The 27,170-nt window shown below is 41.1% G+C and overlaps 1 protein-coding gene and 1 long non-coding RNA gene across 3 annotated transcripts in view; one reads left to right on the forward strand and one right to left on the reverse strand.

Annotated features, from left to right (window-relative positions):
• Positions 1-27,170, reverse strand: part of LOC146854874 (uncharacterized) — a 271,213-nt gene that overhangs the window by 105,273 nt on the left and 138,770 nt on the right. The window lies entirely within an intron of this gene.
• The window catches only part of LOC146854875 (sodium- and chloride-dependent GABA transporter 2-like), a 494,662-nt gene that overhangs the window by 20,694 nt on the left and 446,798 nt on the right, over positions 1-27,170 (forward strand). The window contains exon 2 of one of the 2 annotated variants that reach the window (XM_085652279.1): positions 26,776-26,926. The exons of the other annotated variant lie outside the window; for it this stretch is intronic. The gene's annotated coding sequence lies outside the window, so the exon portion shown is untranslated. The remainder of the gene's footprint in view (positions 1-26,775; positions 26,927-27,170) is intronic. 2 annotated transcript variants of the gene reach the window in all.

A 27,170-nucleotide genomic window follows, 5' to 3' on the forward strand; every position in this document is an offset into this window, starting at 1 on the left:
AAATTACAGAAAAATTATGCAAAATGTTGCTGAATTACGCAATTAGCATATCTCAGCATTTAGGACTTTTTTCTGAGTGCAAAATGCACAAAATGGACCTGAGGATGCATTTCATGCTAAGACAATAGCTAAGAAAATAGATCTAAATATAACAGAAACCGAACAGCAGCAGTCCACATCCACTCATGCTCGCTATATTCGTTCTTCCGGTGCTCCTGCAACAGGATGTCTGTGCCAAATTACTCATAAGTACGCGAACGGGCAGAGTAACGTAAAATTGCTGAAATTGCTCTCATAGTGTGTGGGGATTATCATGTCCAAGTCCATACAGTGATTGTGTGTAACTATAAATGTATTCAAGTCCCCACAGGGATAGTGTGTTATTATAGTGATGTTCAAGTCCCCACAGAGATGGTGTGTGATTATTGGAATGTTCAAGTCCCCACAGGGATAGTGTGTGGTTACTGTGATTTTCAAGTCCCACAGAGCTAGTGTGTGATTATAGTAATATTCAAGTCCCCACAGAGATTGTGTGTGATTATTGGAATGTTCAAATCCCCTCAGTAATAGTGTGTAGTTACACGGAACGTTCAAGTCCCAACAGAGATAGTGTGTGGTTATAAAGATTTTCAATATCTCACAGAGATCATCTGTGAAGGTAAGCATGTTCAATTTCACACAAAGACAGTGTGTGTAGATAACATCTCTACACATATTGGACCGGATTCATAAAGATAGTGTGTGATTATTGTGGTGTTCAAGTCCCTACCAACAGAGTGTCCGGAGAACATTATGGTAACGTCCATACAACGATAGTATGTAAAGGTAATGATATTCAAGTTACCACAGGGATAGTGTGTGATTACAGCGATGTTCAAATCCCCAGAGATATGTGTGATTATAGTGATGGTCAAGTCCCATCAAAGATAGTGTGTGATTATAGTGATTTTCAAGTGCCCAGAGAGATAGTGTGTGGTTATAGTGATGTTCAAGTCCCCACAAAGATTGTGTGTGATTATAGTGATGTTCAAGTCTCCAAAAAGAAAGTGTGTGATTATAGGGATTTTCAAGTCCCCACAAAGATAGTGTGTGATTATAGTGCTGTTCAAGTCTCCACAAAGATAGTGTGTGATTATAGTGATATTCAAGTCCCCAGAGAGATAGTGTGTGATTATAGTGATTTTCAAGTCCCCAGAGAGATAGTGTGTGATTATAGTGATGTTCAAGTCCCCACAAAGATAGTGTGTGATTATAGTGATTTTCAAGTCCCCAGAGAGATAGTGTGTTATTATAGCAATGTTTAAGCCCCATAAAGATAGAGTGTGATTATTGTGCTGTTCAAGTCCCCGCAAATATAGTGTGTAGTTACTGGAATAATCGAGTCCCCATAGATATATTGCATTGTTATTGGGATGTTCAAGCCCTCAAAGAGATATTGTCATGTCCAAAACTCCACAAACAGTGTGTGAAGATATTGTTCTTTTTTTGCAACATTTTGTTATTCATTTTACAGACTGTTGCTAACACCACTGCATTGCGGCCACCGACACTGATGTATGAAGAGCTCAAACATGTATTACACAGAAGGAATAAGAAGAGACATATAAAGAAAACGGACATACACATAACAAACTATCTTGACCCGCACCATACCTCCTGAACATTCTAGGTCATAGTTTAAGCAACCCTACCAATGCTAGTACTATTTAAACAAAACTGAGTTCACAGATATGCAGTGCTAAGAACTAAAAACAGTATCACCAGTAATATACCCAATGTTCCTACACAATAACCATACATTTGCACACCCACCACTGTATGAAAGTATAGGTAGAGCATGTGCTACATACCTAGATGTACAATATATGCCCAGTGCCCTCCTCTGTTGTCCTACCTCTCTGTCAAATTTGACAGTGGTCATGTATGTGGGTCAGTATTCACTCCAATCCCATGTGATATGCCTTTGCTGCCTTTTCTGTTTGATCCCTGTCACCTATACCTATGCCTGGGGTGGAGGGGGAAAAATGGGGGATGAAGATACTGTTCAATCTCCACACAGATAGTGCATGCAGATAACGATACTTAAGTCTCCACTTTAGGCCCTCACGTGGTTTTAGATTATAATGGTGTTTAAGTCCTTACTGACAGAGGGCCCAATTCACAAAGCTAAACTTAGACCTGATTTCTAAGTTTAGACCTGAAGTCCAGGTTTAGAGCTGAAATCTAACTTTAGACTTCAGGTTGAAATTTAGACTTCAGGTCTAAAAAGAGGACCTGTAAGTTTACAATTGTTAGCTATTCACAAAGTTATTTTTCTAGAAGCATCTTCACGACTGCTAAGAGTCCCCACATAAAAATATAGGACTGTCCTATCTTGTTATGTGCGCAGACTCCACAGTTGTAAAGATACTTCTAGTAAAATACCTTTGTGAAAAGCAAGCACATTAAAACATACACAAAATTGTACGTTTACCTTTGCGAAACAGGCCCTTAGACTTCAGGTCTAAACTTCGACTTCAGTTCTAAAGTTATACTTCAGGTATAAACTTCGACTTCAGGTATAAGTTTACCTTTGTGATTTGGGCCCGAGTATGTTGAGATTGTCATTGTCAAGTCCATACAGTAATAGTCTGTAAAGGTAAGGATATTCAAGTCCCCATAGAGATAGTGTGTGATTATAGTGATGTTCAGGTCCCCACAGAGCTAGTGTGTGATTATAGTGGTGTTCAGGTCCCCACAGAGATAGTGTGTAACTATAGACATGTTCAAACCTCTACATAATGTGTAATAGTGGTGTTCTCCTTCCTAGGGAGAAAGTGTGTGAGGATAATCATGTTCTCATTCCCAGAGCAAAAGTGTGTTGCGATGATGCTTGAGTCCCTACACAGATCGTATTAGAACACAATCATGTTCAAGTCCAAACAAAGATCATGAGAGACAAGAGTGGTGTTCAAGTGCCCACAGATGTTCAAGTCAAAGATAGTGTGTGATGATAATCATGTTCAAGTCTAGAGCCAGTGTTTGATTACAGTAATCTTCAAGTCTCTATAGAATTACTGTGTAATTATACTGATGCCATTTAAAGTTAAGTCAGATTTAAGTGATACCTTTACCATATTGTGTTATGATAGTCATGTTCAAATTCCCAAAGCCATAGGGCCCAAATTACAAACTGTATTTTTCAGTACGTAAAGTAGTACTACAGTAGTACTGCTTACTAAAACATGCAGTTTAAAAACCTATGGAGCCCATTCACAAATAATATTACAAATAAATAAATTTGCATGTCTAAGTTTACTCACTTTTGAGCAACTTTTTGCTTAGGGCTCTTCACTATTTATGAGTGTAATGTTACTCAAAAGTCCTCACCTTCTAAATGTATAGGCTGGAGCCTAATTTATGAGTTTAAAGTTACTACTTGTAATGTTAAATACATTGGAGGAGATCTCCACCATTAAGGCCGCGGTCTCACAGGTTAAAGTATAGGGAAAATGTTTAACGTGTAGATTGTTTCGAAAAAATAGAAAAAATATTTGTGTTAATTAATAATGGGATTTAATGATAATTTTAAATATTTATTTTAAACGTAAAATAATATAAACAATGTCACAGAATTATTAACTTAATTTAAAATTAAACATTTAAGTATTTTGAATTTTTTTATTTTAAAAATATTTCATCTGAAGTTTAATTATTAAAAAATCGCACTAAAGTAAGAAAATGTTATTATGTATTTAAAATTATTAAAGGCATAGTATATAATTAAATAACAGTAATTTAATTATGTTTAATAAACTCTTGATATTTACAAAAGATTAATACATTATTTTAAATTAATAAATATGCTTCATTTTTAAAACCTTTGTTAAAAAATACATAGAATTTCATTATATTTTAAACAGAGTAATCCTGCATGTCGCATTGATTCCATGGATCCACGAAACTTCAAATAAAAGATTTTTTTTTTTAATTTGACAAAGGTGGCCCCTTTGAGCTCCCCGCCACCCCCCAACAAGGCACAGGGGTCAGGGCACCCCTACCCAACTTTCTATCATTCTATTTAGTTTTTAGGACTAAGATGATGGGTGCAATTTTCTGTCAGGTTCAGCTAGTCAATCACAATGCTTGCTTAAGCTTAGGGATCCACTGATCCATCGTGGATCATTAGCATTGTTAAATATATATACATTTGAGTCGCCTTCTTGTCAATTTTCTGTAATTCCGCTCAGCCATTTTGGCTGAAGCTGTGTCTAAATTTTCAATGGAAAACTACATGGGAAAAACATGTTTTATGAATCCCCGTTTTTCTCACCCCCGCTTGATGGATCACCTTTAAGAAGCTGAGGTGGATGAAATGTTTTTGGGGGAACGTTTCATAAAGATTAATCAAAAAGCACCAAAGTTATTATTAGACCAAAAAATCCATAATCTGTTCCTATGGATACGTGTCCCCATCTATAATTAGCTAGTGGGGAACACTGGGTAATATATACACATGTACATATATAAAAATGATGTTCAAGTATGATCAGAGATGTGTGTAATTATGGGCATGGGCATATTTTAAAAAAATATATAAATACATTTCCCTACCTATGATCTTTTTAATAAAGTAAAATAGGCAGGGAACAACTATAAAACCTACTTACCCATATTTAAGGTGCTCATACAGAACACAGCCAAAGTGGAGTGAAAACTACATGGCTGCACTTTACGTTTGCAAAGGCATCAATAGCTGGCAATATACTGCCTTGCGATTGGCATATATTGCGGTATACCATGAAGTAACCGCAGTATACCGCAGGCCAGCACATAACTATTTGTATTGTGACTTATAACTTTAACAATACTTAATAAATTTAGAGCCACTACCAAAGTGACCTTTTCTACCCCATGTTCTATATTCTTGCCAAATGTAATCTACATTAGTTCAGACACTTTCATCCTATGTCTGTTTAAGCTAGACCCTACTACAAAACATGCCACTCCATTCTACACCACACCACTCTGCACCACTCCTATCTACACCATTCCACTCTATGCTATTTGCCTCTATGCCACTTCACTCTACACGACTCTATTCTATGCCACTCCAGTCTAAGTCATTCCACTCTGTGCCACTCCACTCTACCCTATTCCACTCTCTGCCACTCCACTCTACTCTGTTTCAGTCTACAGCACTCCATTCTATGTAACTCAACTGTATGAAACTCGACCCTGTGCCACTCCAATCTACATTATTCCACTCTATGTAACTCCACTCCAAGCCACGTCTCTCCATGCTACGCTATACTACTCTACAGCACTTCACTGTATGCCACAACATTGTATGCGCCACAACATTGTCTGCTATTCCAGTCTACATCATTCCACTCTATGCTATTCCAATGTACACCTTTCCACTTTATTCCTCTCCCCTGTATGCCACTTCACTGTATACCATGCCACTATACGTGACTCCACTCTATGCTACTCCTATGCACTCCAATGTACTCCACTCCAGACCACCCCACTCTAGACCACCCCACTCCAGACCACCCCACTCCAGACCACCCCACTCCAGACCACCCCACTCTAGACCACCCCACTCTAGACCACCCCACTCTAGACCACTCCACACTATGCTATTCCAATCTATGCCCCTTGGCTTTACGCCACTCTACTCGACTCTACTTTACTATAGAACACTCCAGTCTACCCCACTCCACTCGATGCCACTCCACTTTACAACACTTCACGCTACGCTATTCTACTCTGCACCACACCACTCCACTTTACACCACTCCAGTTTGCACCACTCCAGTCTATTCCACTCCACTTTATGACATTTAATTCTACAACACTCCACTCTATGCTATTCCACACTGTGCCACTTACTCTACGACACTAAATTCTATGCCACTCCAATGTATGCCACTCCCCTCCATACCTCTCCACTCTACACTATTTGAAACTACTACACTACAATCAACACTACTCTACTGTATGCCACTCCATTTTATGCTATTCCATTCTATGCCAATCAATTCTATGCCACTCTACGCCACTCCACTCTATGCCACTCCACTCTATGCAACTCCTCTTTGTGGCACTTCACTCTATGCCATTCCACTATACACCACATCCACGGTATTCCGCTCTACGACACTCCACTCTGTCTCACTCCTCTCTATGCTGATCTACGTTACGGTATTTAGCTCTATGCCACTCCAATGTGTGCCATTCTACTTTGTTACTGCACTTTGCACTATTCCAATCTATGCCACTGGAGTCTACGGCACCCCACTCTTTTGCACTTCACTGTGCACCATTCAATTCTACACCACTCCCCTCTAAGCTTTTCCACTCTGTGCCACTCCATGACACTCTATTGTATGCCACTCTACATCACTCCCCTCTAGGCCACTCCTCTCTATGCTGCTCCACTCTACACTATTTGACTATACACCACTCCATTCTATTCCCCTCTACTGTACACCACTCCACATCGCTCCAGTCTATGCTGTTCCTCTCTTCACCGCCCCACTCAACTCTATGCCACTATAGTCTAAACCATACCAAACCACACCACTCCTCTCTAAGACACTAGACTCTACGCTATTTTACTCTATGCCACTATACTCAAAGCCACTCTCCTGTAAGCCATTCCACTCCATGCCACTGAACTGTACGCCAATCCACTCTATTCTATTCCACTCTATGCGACTCCACACTATTCCACTCTATGTTTCCCAATTCTACGCAACATTTTATGCTTTTCCACTCTACGTCATTTCACAATACACCACTCCACTCTATGCCTCTCAACTCTATGCCACTCTGCTGTATGCCACTCCACCCCATACTCCACCCCATACCACTCTACGCTATTCCACTCTACATCACTGGACTCTATGCCATTTTATACCATTCCACTCTACTCCAGTCCACTCTATGCCACTCTACTGTACACCACTCTACTCTGTCACTCCGTTCTGCGCTATTCCACTTTACTCCACTTCACTCTGAGCCACTCCTTGCTACACAGTTCCACTCTATGCCACTCCACACCACTCCTCTCTATGCTATTCCACTCTACTACAATTGACTCTACACTACTCTATGCCACTCCACTCTATACTAGTCCTCTCTACACCACTTCATTCTATGCCACTCCAATTAATGCTAATTCACTCTACGCTACTCATTCCACTCTATGCTTCTCTGTTGTACAATACTACACTCTATGCCACTCCACCGTCTGCCATTCCACTGTACGCACCTCCACTCTGCACCCCTCCATCCTAACCCACTCTTCTCTACCCCACTCCATTCTACACTATTCAACTCTACTCCACTTCACACAAGGTACTCTATGCTACTCCACTTTACATTATTCGACGCTATGCTACTCCACTTCACACCACTCCACTCTAGGCCAATACACTGTTCTCCACACTATGCCACTCCACTTTACCCTACACAACTAGACGACACTCAACTCTATGCCACTTCATTCTATTCCACTCTTCTCTATGCCACTACCCTCTACGCCACTATCCTCTACACCACTCCAGTCCACACCACTTCACTCTTTGCCACTGCACTCTACGCCGGGACACAGTACAACAGTTCACTACCTCACTCTGCTCTACCGCACTCTACTGTATGCCATTCTACACTACGCCACTCCAAACCAATAAATAAGGAAAAAACAATCATGAATTTGCTTGATATTTAAAAAAAATGAATAAATAAATGAATAAAACAAACATGCAAATCCAATGAAAAAAACAAAGGTTGAATCTTAGTTATAGTTAGGAAAATATGTTTTATTCTTTCTATAGAAACCAAACTTAAACTACAAAAATATTATACCTTCAATTTCCATTTTATGCACCATCTTTAAATTACTATAACTCACACACCTCCGCACACGGTGTTGTAAACTCACTAACCACACAGTACATGAACTATAACTCGCCCTGCTGCCATGCACAGTGTAAAGATGTAATTGGAAATGTGATGAGTGTTATAAATTATATAATTTAACAAAGTATAAGTGATGTAATATGAAAGCATATAAGGTGTGCATGGAGAAGGCGCAAGTTATAGTTTATGTACTGTATGGTTAGCGAGTACACAACACTGAGTACAGAGGTGCGTGAATTATAGTAATTTGAAGGCGGTGCGTAAAAAGATTGGGGGTAGCTAATTCAAAATACAGTTTGTAAGAGGTTAGAACACTGGCACTGAGGACTGGTTAGCAGGCCTCAGAGCACTCACAGGGGCTTATTTACAAGCCCATTGTGCCGCTGGTGCGTCACTTTTATTGACACACCGGTAGTGCAATGGGTTTTCCATATTTGCAAGGCCATGTAAAGTCACAGTGCGTGACTATTCAAGGCCTTGTAAATATGTTTACCTTTCACGCATAAGTCTACGTGAAAGGGGCATTCCATGGGTGTTGCTGTGAGTGTTCCCACACAATATCCATGGAACTTGACAAATTCCCAGATTTACATTTTGTAAACCCAAATGCGTTAGAAACCTACACCTCCCCAGGGAAGGCTTAAGGAGGAGCAACAAGGAGAAATACTTTTTTTTCTCCTTGTTTTTTCCTCTTTCTAATCCTGCTGCATTGTGCAGCACATATAGAAAGAAGAAATTGTCTTTAATGATTGTTTTGTGCAGGAAGGTATCCCTTCCTGTGCAAAAACAATCATTCCCTCAGTGCAGGTACCTTTGCAAAATGACACAAGGATGTCTGCGCTGGCGCACGCCTGCTGTTTGTGCGCCGGCGCAGGGGAGAAGGACAGGAATGCGCCATATCTTCTAGATATCGGTACAAAAGGGGGTGGTGATGGACGGAGCATCAGAACTAATCAAACACTCACACCCAGTCAACAGATCTGGGTTTGATCCATCACCGTTCTTTAGCCCACTCTGCCACCCCAGTTCAGACATGGCCATATGCAAATCAGTCTGACCCTGTGCCTCATGGGAACAGTCCAGCCCGAACTGCCAAGCCATGCCTTCCCTGGACCGGAAACAAGCTTCCTAGGACCGGTTTCTGGCATTTCAGCCGTCTTCAGCCAGGCTTGCTTGAATCCAGTGGCAAAGTGAGCAAGGGACTCACGTCTGAGCATACCCTGCCAACTTATGGCGAACAAAGCGGTACAAAAGGGGGGTGGTGATGGACGGAGCATCAGAACTAATCAAACACTCACACCCAGTCAACAGATCTGGGTTTGATCCATCACCGTTCTTTAGCCCACTCTGCCACCCCAGTTCAGACATGGCCATATGCAAATCAGTCTGACCCTGTGCCTCATGTGAACAGTCCAGCCCGAACTGCCAAGCCATGCCTTCCCTGGACCGGAAACAAGCTTCCTAGGACCGGTTTCTGGAATTTCAGCCGTCTTCAGCCAGGCTTGCTTGAATCCAGTGGCAAAGTGAGCAAGGGACTCACGTCTGAGCATACCCTGCCAACTTATGTCCATCAATTGTTGTTTTTGCATTTGTCACCCCGAGTGGGAAGGGTATGCTCAGACGTGAGTCCCTTGCTCTCCATGCCACTGGAATCAAGCTATCCTGGCTGACGAGGGCTGAAAGCCCGAAACCGGTCCTAGGATGCTTGTTTCCAGTTCAGGGAGGACCTGGCTTGGCAGTTCGGGCTGGACTGTTCCCATGGGGCACAGGGTCAAGACTGATTTGCATATGGCTGGGTTCAAACTGGAATGGCATGGTGAGCAAAAAAACGATGGATTTAGGCCCAGATCTCTGTACTGGGGTGAATGTATGACATTGTTCTGCATTCTGTCCATCAATTGTTGTTTTTGCATTTGTCACCCCGAGTGGGAAGGGTATGCTCAGACGTGAGTCCCTTGCTCTCCATGCCACTGGAATCAAGCTATCCTGGCTGACGAGGGCTGAAAGCCCGAAACCGGTCCTAGGATGCTTGTTTCCAGTTCAGGGAGGACCTGGCTTGGCAGTTCGGGCTGGACTGTTCCCATGGGGCACAGGGTCAAGACTGATTTGCATATGGCTGGGTTCAAACTGGAATGGCATGGTGAGCAAAAAAACGATGGATTTAGGCCCAGATCTCTGTACTGGGGTGAATGTATGACATTGTTCTGCATTCTGTCCATCAATTGTTGTTTTTGCATTTGTCACCCCGAGTGGGAAGGGTATGCTCAGACGTGAGTCCCTTGCTCTCCATGCCACTGGAATCAAGCTATCCTGGCTGACGAGGGCTGAAAGCCCGAAACCGGTCCTAGGATGCTTGTTTCCAGTTCAGGGAGGACCTGGCTTGGCAGTTCGGGCTGGACTGTTCCCATGGGGCACAGGGTCAAGACTGATTTGCATATGGCTGGGTTCAAACTGGAATGGCATGGTGAGCAAAAAAACGATGGATTTAGGCCCAGATCTCTGTACTGGGGTGAATGTATGACATTGTTCTGCATTCTGTCCATCATTTGTTGTTTTTGCATTTGTCACCCCGAGTGGGAAGGGTATGCTCAGGCGTGAGTCCCTTGCTCTCCATGCCACTGGAATCAAGCTATCCTGGCTGACGAGGGCTGAAAGCCCGAAACCGGTCCCAGGATGCTTGTTTCCAGTTCAGGGAGGACCTGGCTTGGCAGTTCGGGCTGGACTGTTCCCATGGGGCACAGGGTCAAGACTGACTTGCATATGGCTGGGTTCAAACTGGAATGGCATGGTGAGCAAAAAAACGATGGATTTAGGCCCAGATCTCTGTACTGGGGTGAATGTATGACATTGTTCTGCATTCTGTCCATCAATTGTTGTTTTTGCATTTGTCACCCCGAGTGGGAAGGGTATGCTCAGACGTGAGTCCCTTGCTCTCCATGCCACTGGAATCAAGCTATCCTGGCTGACGAGGGCTGAAAGCCCGAAATCGGTCCTAGGATGCTTGTTTCCAGTTCAGGGAGGACCTGGCTTGGCAGTTCGGGCTGGACTGTTCCCATGGGGCACAGGGTCAAGACTGATTTGCATATGGCTGGGTTCAAACTGGAATGGCATGGTGAGCAAAAAAACGATGGATTTAGGCCCAGATCTCTGTACTGGGGTGAATGTATGACATTGTTCTGCATTCTGTCCATCAATTGTTGTTTTTGCATTTGTCACCCCGAGTGGGAAGGGTATGCTCAGACGTGAGTCCCTTGCTCTCCATGCCACTGGAATCAAGCTATCCTGGCTGACGAGGGCTGAAAGCCCGAAACCGGTCCTAGGATGCTTGTTTCCAGTTCAGGGAGGACCTGGCTTGGCAGTTCGGGCTGGACTGTTCCCATGGGGCACAGGGTCAAGACTGATTTGCATATGGCTGGGTTCAAACTGGAATGGCATGGTGAGCAAAAAAACGATGGATTTAGGCCCAGATCTCTGTACTGGGGTGAATGTATGACATTGTTCTGCATTCTGTCCATCAATTGTTGTTTTTGCATTTGTCACCCCGAGTGGGAAGGGTATGCTCAGACGTGAGTCCCTTGCTCTCCATGCCACTGGAATCAAGCTATCCTGGCTGACGAGGGCTGAAAGCCCGAAACCGGTCCTAGGATGCTTGTTTCCAGTTCAGGGAGGACCTGGCTTGGCAGTTCGGGCTGGACTGTTCCCATGGGGCACAGGGTCAAGACTGATTTGCATATGGCTGGGTTCAAACTGGAATGGCATGGTGAGCAAAAAAACGATGGATTTAGGCCCAGATCTCTGTACTGGGGTGAATGTATGACATTGTTCTGCATTCTGTCCATCAATTGTTGTTTTTGCATATCTTCTAGATATGGCACATTTCTGCCCTTTTATTTTGATGCACAGCAGCGGAGCAGGAAGGCTTGCTGAGCTGCCATGTGTCAAAATACTGTAAATGGACCCTCAGAGTTGAAAACCAACAGCATCAGTCCAAAGCTTTGGGGGTGATCATGCAAAAAGAGGCCTTTCCTTCCATTTAGAAATTGTATTGCATTATATTGCGTGAGGGCATACCTTATATAATAAAAGTCACAAGAGACAGCAGGAAGAGATTGGTTTGAGCAGACAATATTTCCCTGTAAGACATTTTCTGTGCAAACCTTCCTCCCACAAAAAAACCATAGCTGAAATTGTGTCATGCAAAATTTTACAAATTTTGCATTATTTAAATATCAGGCATTTTACCAACACAGCTTCAATTTTAGCTAGGTCAAGTAAGATATTCAATGTTGCAAAACCGGGGTGAATCTCCTCTTTTAGCTGATAGGTCAATTTGTACGTATAAGCAAAAGGCGATTCAAGTAGAAAAGTGATGAAATGTAGCCTACTGACTTGCATTTGAAACTCATCTAAAATGATATAAATTCTTTTGAAATGTTCTAGGAAAAATAAAATGTAGATTCCAGAAACGTAAATGAATCGTTTTTTTTATATTATGAAATGTAGCAAATGTTGCTTTTAAACTTTGTGCACTTGTGCCGATACACTGGATGTGCTGTTATGACAGACACATATGCCATAGTGCTCATGCTCCCATTAACCTGTGCGGATGCCTTGACCTTTGTCACTCTTTTCTTCACAATATTTATCCGTGTTCAAATGAAAAATCCTGCACTTCAGTTTGCTTCGCTTTGAAATGGCGTTTACGTTTTTGTGTTTGGGAGCACTAAAGGCAGTTTTAAGTGCTCAACCACATTCTGCTGCTGCGAAGTTTCCGGCCTGGCAAACCTGCTGTCTACTGGCGCTCTGTCTGCGCCCTTAACCAAGGTGTGTGTATTCTGTTGCAGCTGCGCCCATCCCCCAGTCTGTGACAGTCACTGACTGGAGGTGGTTTCCGCAGAGCAGGTTGACCGGCCGGCCCTTTGTTATGCAAGAAGGCTCATTTGCACATCTTTAGCTGACCTTGGGCAGTGCCTTGCCTACCTTTCTGTCTCCCATTAAGAACAGGTGGCAACCTATTTGAGATCATTTTAAGAAGAAGCCTAGGAAACAGTTAATTTTAAACCGTAGTGACATCTTAGAAGTGAAATTGTATATGTTTAAAAAAAAAAGTAAACAGAGCAATAAACAGACTTCACAAGAAAATCCGCAGTAAAGTCAGTTATCGCTCTTACACGTGTAATTCATGTTGACAGTTAAAATGAAGCAAGCTTTAATTTAATTGCATTGCTTTCATTTTAGGAGGTATTTGTGGCCTTTATTTTTTAAATATAAAATTCAATATTCTGTTCAAGTTTCAGCTTTACTAAGTCAGATGCAAAGCTTTTTTTTTAATTATTGTTTTATGCAATTTGAGTTAAGTACAACAACAAAACAAAAAAACAAGAAGTTACCAATCGAATTTCCCATAATTATGTAGGTGAATTTTGTTGGTTACAGAAGAAAGGGGGAACAAGCATGTGTTCATAGCAGTTCTGTAAGTGGTACGAGAGTATAGTCCTGGATTGTTGGGGATGCATCGCGATTCACTTGGAATGGCATGTAGGTGCAGAGGGGCTCCAAATATGTTTAGGGTGAGTTTTCGCAAACATCAGCGCCCAATACTCCTCCAGCCTTTCGAAGTGCATAATTAAAAAAAAGCCCAGTAGCATCTTGAGAAAGGATGGATGTTTTTATTAGCGGTGCGCAAAGTTATTGCAATGTAATTGTTTTTCGAAGTTTTGAAAGATAAAGATTCCAGTTCATGTACCAATGCCTTCCACGCACAGATGCCAGCAGAAATATGCAGGTAGTGCACACATCATCACTCTTATAAGACAAAGGTGAATATGCTTGCGCTTTGAGAAAAAAAAAATTATGGTGCTGCAGTTGAACTCGCTAGAAAATGACTATCTAGACTATGATGACCTCATGAAGGGATTGATTGGGATCAGATGGGGGGAGTCTGGTTGTGCCCGTTGATCCTCTTCTTTCTGACCAGCCCAGAGCAGCATGTTGTTCTGGACGAATCTTCTTTGCTGAGCAATTTTACCACCTTGGATCTAATTTTTCCAACTTACATCTTCTTTCTCCCCTCTGCTGTCTGATACTGTGATTTCCTCATTGACCATTTTATTGAGGAACATAGACCGCAGTGTAAGATGTATTCAGATGTCCATACAAAAAAATTATCGGATCTGCAAATAAGGTCAAGCAATCCTATTAAGATCATCTACTGATAGGCAGAGTTAAAGGATGGGTGTAGTGCAGAAGCCTAACTGATCAAATAGGTCATGTGATTTCATGCAGTTTTGTAACTAAGCATTTCACATCTTTCCAGTACGTTTCCGGGAAATGATAAATTACTGTTGGACCAAAGATTATTGAGTTCTGCAGTATCCAGAATTGCTTTTTTAAATATATGTAGAATCTAACCTGCTTTAAAAGCTCAACGTGTACAAATAGAAATTGAGAAACATTAAGAATATGAAGTCAGAGATGACATGTATAGAAAGAAGTTCCACAGCTAAAGAGTAGATGTGAGCCTCACTGTAATTGTTGGAATTAGTTGAAGTTATGAGTTAAGAAAAGTTCAACATCAAGGTGAGCAAGCCTAATTTAGCAATAAAAATATATGAGGTGAAAAATGAGGACAAAATCATTTGTCGTCTCAGAGTGGCATTAGCAAACTAATATGCACTGTGTGATCATTTTCTATTTAAGACTTGGGTAAGGGATTTATACACATTAAGAAAACTCTTTTTGACGACTGTCCATGCAGCAATATTAATGTAAAAGTAAGCACAGTTTTCAGATTTACATATTCCTAAATTCCTGAGTGATAGCTCAGGGTGCAGCACCCGACCGTGCCATTACTTCTCTAGGCACCAAATAATACCCAAGTTAGCTATTTGAGAACCAGGGTGGGAGTAGTTTAAATATTTCCTTGACATTTTTGAAGCAGGGTCACCCACAGTAGTTGTTTCCTAATAATGCTCTAAAGTGTCAAATTATTGGACTGCAAAAGCAGGAAAATGGATGAGCTTTCATTTAGTTTTATTGTTGTGAAGTCTTTGAGTTATGTAGGCTGTAGTTAGTTTATTGTGATTCATTAAATTATATTTTTTTAATCATCATCATCAGTCTTTATTCGATTAAAAGGATCATAAAAGACACAAACATATAACCAAACATGACGTAAAAAACCCAGAACAATTTTTAAAATCCATCAATAAATACTTAATTTTTTTTTTTTAAATGCATTAAACAAATCAGGATGACTACAGAATTAAGATTTGCATAATTAAAAACACCTACATCGACTACAGAGTAAAAGAATATCAATTAATGAGGTTCACATCAAAAAAACGGCCAGATTTACAAGAAAGTGACGCATCTGTACAGATGTGTCACTTTCCCGGCGCCACCCTGAGAAACCCTTGCACCACCATGGATGCGCCGTATTTACAATACGGCACTCCATGGAGCAAGGATTGACAAATGCGTAAAAAATTCTGACGCATCTGTTGGGCCAAAATTCACGCATTGCTGGAGTCGTGTCGCAAGCACGATGCAACTCCAGCAATGAATTTTGAGGAATATTTCCACTAGCAGGTGTAAGGTTTTGACGCAGTGGCGTCCTAGAAGTGACGCTGTGAAATCTTGTAGATTTCCCTGCGTCACTTTTACAAGGTTTTCCTGCGTGGGAACGCCCACCCTTCATTCATTATAGGTGACGCAGGTATAATGAGACGCAGGGCTTTACAACGTGACGCATCTCCCTAGATGCGTCACATTCTAAATTGGCCGCATTTTTTACACCACCGCTGCATCACAAAAGTGACGCAACGCCGGCGCAAAAGTGTCGCAAGGGGCCTGTAAATCTGCCCCAATGTACTTTTGTTACAATAAACTCTCAAATTATCCCATTCGAAGCAAGAGTAGGCTGGGGTCACTGTCTCCTTTGTCTGAAACTAATGTCCATTAGAGGCAAAAGCCAGTATCTATGACAAAAAAAGACATTTCACTCGCAGGCCATTGGGGATACGAAACCAAACAAATCAGTTACATAACAATTATATTTTACTGTTTGACTTGTGGCTCCCAAATATTTTCTTACATTGAAAGTGTCATTAGGCTCTGAGGGCATTAAAACACTCATACATCAAAGGAGATTACACTCATTTCTTAATCCAGCAGTCCCTTGCTGATTTGAGCTCTTTCTCCTATCTAAGTTGCAGTACTTCTCTCTTCCATCTCAAATTGTGTACTTGTGGAAATAATTCAACCATATTAATTTCTAACACAAACTCCTCCCTAATTGCAAGCTTACCTCTCCATGTAACTTTTGTAGCAGGCACAAAATGTACTTTCCCAACTTTGCCCTACTCAGCAAAACCCAAGACTTGTGTGTCAACCCCAGTCAAATCCTTAAAGGACTCTTGCATGACCTTTTAAGCACCCACCACCCTGCCTCACTCTCCCCAGCCATTCCTCGGCTGACACAGTTGTTGATGACCGGTCAGCCATGTGCCCTATACTCTGTCACTATAAGCAGCAGGAAAGTCCCCCCTTATCTTCTTGTGAGAGGATGTACCTTCGTCATAGCTTGCTTCATGACAGTCTTATGCTACCTGTATATGGGCACCAATAAAGACTTGACTGTCTCCTTTCTCATCACTATCTTCCATGCTGTGTCAGTGTTCAGGGGCTGCCTTTCCCAATCAGCAGATTTCTTATGTGTGCCTGCAGGCAGGAATGCTGCCTCCCTCAGGATGGCAAAGACTTCAAAGATGAGAGCAACCTTGACCCATAGGTTCTCACTTATGGGACCTGAGCTGCCTCCAAGTCTTCAGCTCTGCCTTTTCCACCAAGGGCCATCAGCACTGATCACCAGGAACTACCACCATATTTAGGTGAAGGTTCTCCCTGCATTGGACCTCCTCAGTTTTGCCTCCTCCCACAGGCAGTGGGAAACACCCAGAGAGGTACTGCTATGTTAGGTCCTGGAATCATGCCGGAGGCCCTGCTCCTCCTCAGTAAAGGTGAATGGTGACCCACAATTGCTGGTCGCTATCTTACTCCGTCCATAGCTACCTGGCCTGAAGGTTTCTTGACCCAGCATTTCCAGCTCTTTGGTCAATCATCAATGCCTGGCAGTTCACTACCATCCAACACCATTCTGACAATCGTATCAAAATCAAGTGTGGCAGTGCCTGACACATGCAGACCCACACACAGGAGAGTCACTTCAATCCTCATTCCATGCTCACCTTGTTGAAAGCCAACAGAATCAATAGAGGAAGTGCTGAGGGACTTGAAAAAGGGGAGTGCTATTAAAAGAAGCACTGTGATAGTTGAGTATATGGCATATTTATGGGCTGCATAAGAATTTTGTTAGCTTCTTAGTGTGTATTGGCTGTTTTTGGTAATGTGTTGCAGTTGCATTTATAAAGTATTTCAACCCACTTATGAGGCAGCAAGGTTCATTTTAAGAGGGCTATTATGCTACTTCATGGAAGTGTGGGTGTCAAGTGGCTTAGTTGAATAGTTTTTCAATGTCATGCATGAGAACCATAGTTGTGTTTTTATCTTTTTAATGTTGCTGTGCCTTGGCATGTACTGAAGCAAAAGGAGAGAAAGGAAAGTGAAATGAAATGAAACACTCACTATGAGTAGCCTCATTATTTCCGATGGGAACTACAATTAAAGTTACCATTCGGCATCAGAAATTTGGGTTCTGCAATACCTCCAAAGACCTGGAGTTTCCCCCCAGGGACTTTGCCTGCTGAAAGCAGGGGCAGTCCCCCTTGAAACTCTGTGGCATGAGGAATTACAAGCAATCGGATGTTGTGTTTTTGATTCCCCTGGTCGCTCTAATTTCTGAGTGGCTTTTCCTATAGATGGCTCTGTAGGTAATGAAGTTAAGTCTTAAAGGCAGAGCATCTGGCAATTGGAAGTCAACAGAGTGCTGGAGGACAGGGTGGATGTGGTCATGTAGATGGATTCATTACAGTCTTCAGAGCAGACAGAACAAGGCCCCGGACTAGTGTCTTTGCATCATCAAGAGGAGAAAGGGCAAGTGGAATAGCCGCCAGGTGCATGTGAGATAAATGTGGAATGCAGAAAACTTCATAATAGAGTTTGCATGGTGTATTAAGCATTTATTGTGATTTGGTTCATTTAGGGAACATGGGAAAGGCTACAATTGATAGTCACTCCAAGGTTTCTCACTTTTGTCAATATGGGTGGTGCTGCACTAAATTCCTGATTTTACATGCTCGTAAGCCAGTAGTTCTACCAATTGCTTCATGTGAGGATAGAATCTCTGTTTTAGACCAGTTTAGTTTAAGGTGAATACTCAGTATTCATTGGTATTGACTTAAGTCAGTGGTCTTGTCCTGATGTTTCCACGTCCCTCTGTTGTTTCAACTTTAAGATGACCTTCATGGGGTCAGTGCACTTGTAGCATGTTAGGTTGAGGATATTGAGGAATTTAGGTAGTGGTCTCAGGTAGGCATTAAAGGGCAATATTGTGATGAGTGAGCTTTAAGGAACAGCATAATTAATGTTGACATTTGGTGATGTGAATTGAGCAGCAAGATTATGCTGGGTTTAATGGAAAGGTAGGAGGAGAAGCAGTCAGAAGCTAAGTTCGTCTAAGCTTACTATGAGGGAGTGGTGGTGACCTGTGTCAAAAGAAGCGGTTAGAACCAGCAGTGAGAATTCAGCAACTCCGGTCCTGTCCATGGCGGTCTTCACATTGTCTGAAATGGAAATCAGAATTCAGTTGATGCCTCCCCAATTGTGGCCAACCCTGGCATTGTGGTTGTCCCCCAGCATCATAATGGCTACAATCAATATATTTTGCGTCTACTTGGCCAGCCACTGCATTATTGCACAGTGCTATATTTTGAGAATCCTTGTCATTGTGCTGGATATCAATGAGATGTAATGGCAGTACCTGGGCACCTAAGGCAGAATCTGTTCATGCAAGGGGTTTGTACATTTGAGTAACTAAAGGAAATGAAAGGCTGATTTTATAAAGTATGCTACAATTTTGAGGCAAGGATTGTGTCTTTTCAGAAAAATACATTTTTCCTTTGATAATTGAGTTTGTATATCCCAAGTTGAAAGCATTTATTTGCTAGAAAAAAGGAATTGACCCAAACTGATATGCTTATGTTTGAGGGCAAAATAATTGTGTTTTCATAACGTATTGAAAGTTGATATTTGAATGATAAAGGTAGCTGTCTGAGGAAGACCCATTAGTGCTTTTATTCATTTTTTCTAGAAGGCTGCTATAGCTGTTATTTCATTGGACATGTGGTGGAATTTCACTTAGATGAAACACTTTTTGACACTAATGTCCCCTCTCCGGATGATTGGGGGTGGTCACTAATGTGAATAGGATGCTCACTAAAAATGTCAACTCAGATGTGGTCACTATTGTAACAGCTATAAAATGTGATGGTAGCTCAGGATTATTTTCAGTACTCAGAAGTAGCTCTCATTACAGAAAGCTTGGAGACTCCTGATGAAGAAGCAACATTTTTTGAAATGCAGAGGAAGACTCAGCATTCAAATCTCAGGGAATTAAGAGTTTATGGGTGTAACCCCCTGGAGGATGCAGTTTCAAACCAGCAGGGTACACTTGGCTTACAGAAACACAGACTATTTAGTTTTCTATCTGTAATAGTGACAGGAAATTTGCTGGAAGACTTAGCTTCCAAACCACCCCAGAGTTATAGGTCTATGGAGTTGCAGCAATGCACAAACAGAAAAATACTCCTTCCAAAATCACCAGAAAAAATGTCTAATTACCTCCCAAGTGGTGCAGGTGTAAAATCATCACAGAATTAACAGTCTATGAAGTTTCAATAGAAGCAGCATGGGTGCAATCCAGTGAAAGATGTAGTTTCCGTAAACAACCATGGAACTGATTATTTAGTTGTCTATGGGCCATCAAGAAGTAGTAACAGGAAACCGCTGGAAGACTTGACTTCCAAACCATCAGGGAGTTTTGAGTTTATGGAGTCCACCTAGATCTCAGGGATACACCCTCAGAAATACACACCTTCCAAAACTACCAGAAACATGTCTAATGAACCCCCAAATAGTGCAGGGGCCACTGAAGCAGCTTTAAAAAATCATGACAGAATTAGGAATATGTAGGTTCCATGAATAAGCAGGGAATAAAGAGTAAATGGAGCAACCTAGTAGCAGCATAGGTGAAACCTACCAGAAAATGCAGCTTTCAATACCACCAATTTATGAAGAGGGGGCAGGCCCTACGGTGGTTTCAACGCAATCATTATTGTAGAAAGGAGTATAGTGTTCTTCCCAGATACAGGAAGGAATGTACTTTCTTCAGTTTAGCAACCCCAAGGTAAAACTTCTAATGCCCCTCTGTCTTCTAAAGATCATGATATTGCTCAGTACTTCTTCACAGCATATAGCAGGACTTGAAGCCTTTAGGATCTCTAAGAATCAGAATTCTTGAGTCTGTGTTATGAAGAGATGGGTTCTGTATCCCAAATTGCTCCGGCCTAACTCGACAGCTAGACTGTGCTTTGGCAGAAGGAGGGAGTTAAAGTCTACCTTAGAGAACTTAAAACTTTTTAAATATTTTGTAGGTTCTCAAATGTTCTTAGTTCTTTCAGAGGCTCTTTGATGAAAACCTATGAAGCCCAGAAATCTCATAATATGTTGTGTCTATACCATTTAGGAAAGAAAGGTTCTCTCTAGCAACTCTTGGTGTTGATACAATGGCCAGCCCTGATTTTGAAGTTGTGGTGTTACTTTAATTTTAACCATTATCATTACTCTAGCTGTAACTACACCAAATAATGGAAGTGTTACAATTTGTACGTCAAGTCTACTAGACAGCTCAGCTGTCTGTTTGCACACCACCTATTGTGGTCTTACCAAGGGCTTACCTTGGCTTATAACCAGTCTATTGCTTACCAGTGGTTGGTTCCACTGTCACTCTTATTTACTTGCTTCTTATTCAATGGCTTTCCATGTTACAGCTTTTCAATATTGTGTGTGTCTTTCTCCTGGAGCATAACCTCTTTACTGTCTCTCTGACTGGCTGGCTTTTTATAACACTGGTTGACTGTTGCTATTGCTTTTATTATTTATGGATTGTGATTGACTTTTGTTATTATTTAGTTATTGTTATCAGCATTTTCCATATCAAATATATTAAAATACATACACCATTGATGATTACACTTTACTCTACTCCACTCTTGACACTTTACACCACTCTCTGACACGTTACCCCACTCTACTTCACTCTGCAGCACTTTTCTCCACTCTGCTTCACTCTACGAAACTTTACTCCGCTCTGCTTCGCACTACAACAGTTTGCTTCATTCTTCTCCACTCTATGACACTTTTCTCCACTCTACTGCACTTTACTTCATTCTACAACACTTTACTCTACAGCACTTTACTTTACAACCCTTGTCTACACTCTGTGGCACTTTACTCCACTCTACTCCACACTCTAACACTTTACTTCACTCTACAACACTTTAAACCATTCTACTCAACTCTGCTTCACTTCACTCTGCTCCACTCTATGACACTTTGCTCCACTCTGTTCCACTCTACAAACCTTACTCTACTCCACTTCTCTATGGCACTTCACTACTCTCTATGGAACTTTACTCCACAAAACTCTACTGTGCTCCACTCTAGAACACACAACACTTTACTCCACTCTACAACACATTACCCGACTCCATGACACTTTACTCCACTCTGTTTCACTCTACAACACTTACTCTACTCCACTTCACTCTGACACTTCACTACACTCTATGGAACTTTACTCCACTCTGCTCCACTCAACAACACTTTATTCCATTCTACTCTACTCTGCTCCACTCTACAACACACAACACTTTACTCCACTCTACAATACTTTGCTCAACTCTATAGCACTTTACTCCACTCTATGATACTTTACTCCACTCTATGCCACTTAACTCGACTCTACTCCACTGTACAATGCTTTACTCCACTTTACTCTACTCCGTTTCACTCTATGACACTTTACACCTCTCTACAACACTTTAATCCACTCTGCTCTACATTGCTCCACTCTATGACACTTTAATCCACTCTTCTCTACTCTACTCTACAACGCATTACTCCACTCTACACCACTTCAATCCTCACTACTTTACATTGCTCCACTGTTCTCCACTCTATGACCCTTTGCTCCACTCTGCAACACTTTGCTCCACTCTACAACACTTTGCTCCACTCCGCTCTACTTTACAACACTATACTCCATTCTACTCCTCTATACAACACTTTACTCCACTCTGCTCCATCGGCTCCACTCTACTCCACTTTGACACTTTACTCCACTCTACAAAACTTTACTCCACTCTACAACACTTTGCTCCACTCTAATCTATTCTGCTCCATTCTACGACACTTTACTCCACTCTGCTCCACTTTAGAACACTATACTCCATTCTATTCCTCTCTACAACACATTACTCCACTCTACAATACTTCACTCCACTCTGCCCCGCTCCACTCCATTCTACTTTACTCCAAAACACTCCACTCTACGACACTCCACAACACTCTTCTCCCCTCTATGCCACTCCAGAACTCTCCAGTCTATACTCCTCCATTCTACACCACTTTATTCCACGACACTCTAAAACACTCCACAAAACCCCACAACACTCATCTCCCTCTCTGTTACTCCCCAACCCTCCACTCCACTCCACTCTCCTCCCCTCCGTACCACTCCACTCTACTGCACTCTACTCTACAACACTCCGCGACATTCCATGACATTCCACTCCATTCTACTCCAGTACACATAACTCCTCTCTATGCCACTCCAAAACACTCCTCAACACTCGACTCTAAACCTCTCCACATTACTCTATGCTACTTCATGCCACACCACTCTACGCCTCTTCATTCTACCACACTTTACTCCACTTTGGAGTATGCTGGTGTAGAAAATGGCTAAACACACATTGGCAGAGCCAATAGCTCTTGTATACGTGAGACCTTATGCCTTTGTCAATGCTTGTTATGATTGCTCTTCAACCACACTTGGGAATGTCAACAAACTGTGTTAACTTGGATAACTTTAGGAACTGTTTTTACATTAAGCCGTTCAAATGTTTTAAATTATAATTACATATAATGGCAATATCTGAATATATCGTCTAAGCAGTTTACTATCAGTATAAGAACTTTCCTTTTCTGTTAAAAATAAACTTCCCCATGCTGTGGGTATAACGTTGCTTCAGTTCGCTACCTGTGAGAACGTAGCCATTACCGCAAAATACCGCTAGTCTCTCACTCATCTAGCCATCATCTAAAATAACTTATTCCACGTTGCTTATTAATATTTAAACAAAGGCAAAGCAATAGAAAGATTTTGTATTTCTGGTACGTACTAGCATTAAAATGTAACAATAGGCACTGATGCCTCTAAGTTACTTGCCAAAAACAATGAAATCAGTTTATTTGTATTGAGTCTATTGCACCATCATTCTTTAATTGTAAATAAGGATACAATGGCAACAGTGAAGTATTCTGGATTACAAAACTGACCAAAATTGCTTTTAGCAATGTTATAAAACCACTAACAATATATAGACCCAAAATGTCAAAGTTCAAAAGCTTCATGTCAATAAAGATTTATTTTAATAAACAGAGAAAAGGTACATTTGAATGAAAAATACTTTGATAAACATAGTGCTATGCAGCTTTTACTTTGAAATGTCTGTCTTTTCTGCTGCTAATATGTGTTTCTGGTGAGCAAAGTGTGTTTAAATGCAAAGTGTGGCTATGGCTATGGCTTGGTGTCTGTGTATGAATATGTCATCATGACAAAGCAGTGCATTTTTTAAGTCTGGCTGAACATACATGTGGTATACTCAGTCAATCAACATCATGTAATCAAATTTTGTTTAAGTGCACGTAATCAAATCAGTTCCTACAAAAGAATTCCATAATTGTCACAATTCTAACATAATAAATGTAAAGGCAGAAATTCAAAGATTCTGTTTAACTCTGTAGTCCTAAAAAAGATGCTCGGGTGCTCTGACCTACTGCAAAGGTATCAAACAACTTGGCACAATGGCAATTTGCGCATCCCACATTGTCCCATGTCAAAAATTTCTGGTGCTCGCTCTCCTCTCTACATATTGTTCTGCTCTTTAAATCACTCAAAATAAATATTATTGTGATGTTCAAAAATTATTTTAATAAGTTTACTAATTTTATAAGAACATCCCTCGTCTGTTAAAAATATACTTTCCCGTGCTGCAGGCATAACATTGCTTCCGTTCACTGTCTGCAAGAACGTAGCCCACAGCACAAAACAGCTCTAGTCACTCACACAGCTAGCCATCGAAAAGAAGTGCATATTAGTATGTGAACAAAGGCAAAGCTACATAAAAACTCAGAATTCCTGATACACACATTGAAATGTAACAATAGGCATTAATGCCGCAAGGTTATTTGCAAAAAACAATCAGATCAGTTTATATCCGATTTCAGTGCAGTGCACCATCATTCTTTAATTGCAGATACGTATCAAAAGGCAAACGTGAAGTATTTTGGGTTTAGAAAAGGGACCCTAATTGCTTTTAGCAATATTTATAATACCACAAACTATTTTCAGACACAAAAAGTCTAAATTAAATACCTTCATGCAAATAAAAAAATTATTTTCATAAATAGAAAGGTTCATTTCCATGAAAATATTTGAATAATTATAGGACTATGCAGCTTTCCCTTTCAAATATCTGTCCTTTGTGCTGCTAGCATGAGATTCTGGTGAGCAAAGTGTGTTTAAATGCAAAGTGTGTTTAAGACTGCAGTACCATCACCTGTCTACGGGGGCAGAGCTGAGCACAAATATAAACACACTTGATGTAACACAGGTCCCCACAAGGCAATTTTTTTTAAAGTTGTAAAAATTGACACAGATGTTCCTGAAGCCATTTTTTATCATTTAGAAGACATTGCCTTGTGGGGACCTGGGTTCAAGTCCCCACAGTGCACTCAAGTCCCCACAGCGTGAGTGTGTTATCACACCCAAGTCCCCACAAGGATAGTAACACAAACCCACAAACACACACACACACACACACACACACACACACACACACACACACACACACAGAGGAAGAGAATATATATATATATATGTTCACTGAAAAAACCATAGGTTTCAGGGATGTTATAGTTAGAAATTAGCATTTGAAAACCTTTGAAATTCGCTGAAAAAACCATAGGTTTCAGGGGTGTTATAGTTAGTTGGACATTTCACTCGTACAAAAACCAGAGAAATTCAGCTGCTATAGTTAGTTGAGCTAACTATAACTCGCTCCCCCACAATGCACTGCTGATGACATCATGTATAACATCACTCATGACATGGTCAGTGACATCACTCATGACATCTCAAATGATATCACTGATGACATCATCCATTGACTGTGTTTTTCTGTAAAGTTTAAATATATTTAATATATATATAGCCACGGTGTATTGAAAAATTAGTGGGTGTATGACTGTCTGAATGGATGATTTAGTAGGTGTGTAACTGCCTGTAAAAGTGAGTCATTAAACGTGTCTTACTGAATATATAGGTTAGTGACTAAACTATGTCAATGTCTGTATCAGTCTGTCAGTTGGTGAGTAAGTGGCTGCATGGGCTGGTAAGTAGTTACATGAGTGTCTGTATGGGTTATTATTAATTGGTTGTCTGAGTATCTGTATGGGTGCCTAAGTGTCTGTGTGGGTGGCTGGGGTGTGTCTGACTCCCTGCATGGATGTGTGAGTGGGTGATTTACTGGGTGTATGGGTTCAAGAGTGTATCTGTGAGGAGCTGTATGGGTGGGTTAGTGTGGGTATGGCTGTGTTGGTAAGTGAATTGATATCTCCATGGTATATGTGTGAGTAACTACATATGTGAAAGGTAGTATATGTGAGTGTTGGAGTATGTAAATGACTATATCTGAGAATAAGTGATTGTGGGAGTGGCTGTGTAGATGAGTGTGTGCTTGTGTTAGTGATTGTATAAGATTGTATATGTGTTAGTATCTGTATGAATAACAGAGGTGGTGTGTGTATAACTATATAGGGGAGTAAATGGGAATGTGATTGATTCTTTTCATGACTGACTAGCTCTGTGAGTAACTCTATGGGTGTGTGGTGAAGTGTCTGTATGGGTTTTGTAAATGCTAATTTCTAACTATAATGTCCCTGAAACCTATGTTTTTTTCAGTGAATCTCAACTCTTTTTTAAATGCTAATTTCTAACTATAATGTGCCAAAAAAGCTTTTTCTAAATTTGTTTACTTTTATAAATATGTGATGTTTTCTCCTTTCTAAAGTACACATTTAAAAAAAAAAAAATTTAAAAAGTGGATTCGCGTGTCAGTCATGGTGGGTTGCATGAATCCAAGAATTTTGCCAGCATATTGGTTTAGTCGTGTACGCTACGCAAATGCTATGCGAAGGGTGCTCGGTTCTCGGTCCCGCACAACATCACTTACGTATTTCCGGGGGTCACACCAGGTGCGCGAATCCACCGTGAATTATTTTGATTATAAAAAGAATATGTATATAACTTTATATTATACAAAGAGGTTATTTTAAATAATTGTAAATATCATATATTTGCAACTGGAATAAAGATATTATTGTTAAATACAGTTTTCGGGAATCGCGTTGGGTGTTCGTCGGTTGCGTGTCGGGTGTGCACCGCTTGGGCGCCCGGCGTGTAAATCTCATTTGATTTCAAAAGAAAATATTTCATTGGTTAACAAGCTTTTGATTCTAGAACTTGCAGGACCCCACCCAATTTTTTCGTTCTTTCAACAGCATCTACAGAGACAGAGCTCTTGTGTTTTCTTTCTTCTTTTCTGGATTTTTTGGGTGTTTTTTCACATCAAGATTTAATGGATTCTTCTAATCCTGTGCAACAGCTTCCTCCTCCGGAAGAAGAAGAGTTGGAAGAACCTGTCAAACAAAGGTAAGAAAGTATTGTATGGGCCTTTTTCTCCATTCCTGCTGGGGAGAAGAAAGTTAACGCATGTAAGTTCAAGTGCACAATTTGCGAGAAGGTCCTCTCACGTGGATCGGACAAGAAATGTTCGCATGGGATCTCTTTGATGCTCAAACACTTTCAAACTATGCATCAGTGGCATCTCATGAGAGAACAACAGCGTTGAGACCTACAATGAAAGGCAACTCAAGACAAAGTTGCAGGGCCAAGC

The sequence above is a fragment of the Triturus cristatus genome, chromosome 4_1 (assembly GCF_964204655.1).
Source record: "Triturus cristatus chromosome 4_1, aTriCri1.1, whole genome shotgun sequence".
NCBI lineage: Eukaryota > Metazoa > Chordata > Amphibia > Caudata > Salamandridae > Triturus > Triturus cristatus.